The following is a 2,871-nucleotide window of genomic DNA, read 5'->3' on the forward strand; positions in this document are numbered from 1 at the left end:
ATCTTCTATACATAGATAGCAAAAGAAGCCTGGTGACCGGGTGTATACGTGAGCACGCCCTGAATGCTTGACACGTGTCATTTTTAGGCCTGTCTTGTTATCCCCACTTATTAGTTAGCCATTCAGATTAGTGGCTAACTTCCACTCAAATCAGGTGGGACCCAATTTTTGAATTCGAATTTTAGTGGAAGCAGATGAATAGTATTGCAGGGCCCTACTTTTGAATTTAAATTATGGGACCCATAACTCAGAACCTACCTTTCAAATTTAAATAGTGGGACCCATACCCCGGACCCTACTTTTGATCTTAAACAGTCGGACCCACACTGGGATTCAAAGTGTTGTTCCTACCGCCACAACAAAATCAAGCTTGTTGTAATACGGATTTAAGCCTTTTTTTGTTTGTTTTTTTATACTGCACCAACTTCGCTACAGATGACAGCCATTAGATACAGCATGCCCCCATTACACATAGCTAATATGTCTATTCCTGTTTGGTATATACAAGTATTTCAAACATACAGTCCCACTTTGTATCTCACAATTATGTAGTCATAGATTACACTTGTATTTCGAACACACATTCCATCAAAACTAGTCAAATAATTTGACATTAATCTACATTTATGCAGTTCGTTACCGAGGAAAGCCATGCAGCTGATTGTGCCGACTCCCTATACCATTTGATGCTAATTATGATCAACACTGCTAGATCCCTAGTGCAGTTCTTTGAGAGGATAAGCAACATCACCATATGTAGGAGAAGATGAGCAGTACCTATAGGTATGAGAAGATGAGCAGTACATCTGCTTTGTTCATACAAGCACTTTTGCACAGTTGGCACCCATTATTTTTTGGCAGCAGCACTGCCCATAGTCAGAAAGGTCCCAAACCAATCACGTGACTAGTTTTGGTAGTCACGGGTGCTACAGTTTATTCAACTCACACCTCTGATCTTATCCTCTTCACTAGCATCACCTGATTGATCCCACTCATCTCGCCGGCCGGCATCTCCAGGTCCGGCAAGTAACTCCAGGTCCACGTACAACAGCTCCAGGTCCATCCGCAGGAGCAGAGCACTGGTCTGAGGAGAAGGCAAGCGAGATCACTTTTCAATCGGCACACCTCGCCGGCTCCTTCTCATCGGATCCCAAGCAGCAGCATCAGTTGATACCCGGATACCCACCAAAGAAGACAGTGGGTATAGTCATGGGATCTGCAACCACTAACACCAGAAAATGCAAGAAAATTCAGTAGGAGTATTCTAGTGCATGAATCTGACATAGGTGAAGAAAATGCAAGTTTCAGTCTAGTGCAATTCAGTTAACCTCTTCTGCAATTACAAGTTTTTGTTATGGTGGTCACTGAGAAGTCACCGTGTGCAAAGAAAACAATTTTTTAGTTTGATGAGGCCAGCAGAGCTTTGAAGAAAATTAAGGAGTTTAAATATGCAATCACTGGAAGCCTCTACTGGTCACCTCCATCCTTGATTAAGATAAGCAAGGGTGGGACAAGCCGAGGACGATATCTGTTTTGGTTTTCACATGTCTATGCTCATCATAGCAACACTGTGAATAGCAGAGTAAAATGCCACTTACTGTGAATAGCGACATAAGATGTCGATCTTGTCCACGCTGTCGGATAACAGATCCATCACCCCTACTGAATAGAGTAGCGAGTGTTAGAGATTCAGTTGACAGTTTCATACAATAGCCAGAAAGAAACAACTAATTTGTTTTTTTAGATTAGAAAGAAACAACTAATTTGTTTTTCTATCAAAGCTTCATATGGTAGACAAAAGTAAGCATCACTGATGTATACTCGCATGAGAAAATGAATAGTAGTTATTGTAAATACTAACAAAAATCGAAGCAGAGAAGTGCTCAAGATACACTTAATAATGCTTATGATATTATTCTTAGTACATATATGCATAGTAATATTGTGGAAATTGATTAGGGAGATGGCCACAAAAAATGATGTTGCATTTGATAAAAGGTTAAGTTAAGATCCTAAAACTAAGTGGTTAGAAGTGAAAAAAATGTAGTTGCAGTGTGTTAGCAATATATTATGTAGTACCAAGCTCTAGCAGCTAGTCTTTTTTGCCATAAGGTAAATATACAGCGAGCGAGCAATGCCATGCAATCCCCAATAGTAGATGGATTCATCCCCTCCAGAATTTTCATGAGAACAATCTCATGCTAATTTCATAGCACTTCCTTTGTTGTAGTTCATCTTTCCCTAGTAAAGGCAGTTTCCTAAAAGAAGAGCATCATAATCAAAGTTGTTTTTATTAATGTAAGCAAAGAATCCTAATTTACCTTGTGGTGGCACCTAAGACTCATAAGCATATAATCTTTTATTTGATTAATTAGCACTATCCAAAAATTGCTTAATTAGCACTATCCAACACAAATAAGCGAGAGATGTACTCACCTGCTCATAGTCCAACAGCCGATGAAATTGTATTGCCCACAATCAGCAATATACATGTAGCTACCCTGGCCATGCCAAAGCTGAATAGAAACATTAGTAAATGAAGGGGTGGTGGTGGAAAATAAGCATCCACACACGCGCGGAGAGCAAGATCACCGTCCATGGCAACCGGCAAAGTTGCGGCCGCCGACAATTATTCTTGAAGAAATCACCGGCAAGTTTACAAACCGGGTGCTGCCGCTCGGTCCGGCGATTGCTTCCACGAGCTCAGTATCTTACCGGTCACCTACGGTTTATCCTAATCGCAGCCACCAAAACATACCCCGCGGGAGGCAACAGGGGAAGAGAGACTCACCTAGGCAAGCGGTGAGAGCTGGCGGACGAAGGCTGGCGAACTTTCCGTGCTCAAAGGATCTCGGCACGCATATGGAGCAG

At 41.6% G+C, this 2,871-nt stretch overlaps 1 long non-coding RNA gene across 1 annotated transcript; it reads right to left on the reverse strand.

The window, feature by feature from the left end:
• Positions 1-508: 508 nt before the first annotated feature.
• Positions 509-2,411, reverse strand: LOC124693544. The gene is made up of 2 exons (XR_007000075.1): positions 1,599-2,411; positions 509-1,225 (listed from the first exon to the last, which is right to left on the reverse strand). It is a non-coding gene; the product is annotated as an uncharacterized LOC124693544 (long non-coding RNA).
• Between the last annotated feature and the right edge of the window lie 460 nt (positions 2,412-2,871).

Source organism: Lolium rigidum, chromosome 2 (assembly GCF_022539505.1).
Source record: "Lolium rigidum isolate FL_2022 chromosome 2, APGP_CSIRO_Lrig_0.1, whole genome shotgun sequence".
Classification (NCBI taxonomy): Eukaryota; Viridiplantae; Streptophyta; class Magnoliopsida; order Poales; family Poaceae; genus Lolium; species Lolium rigidum.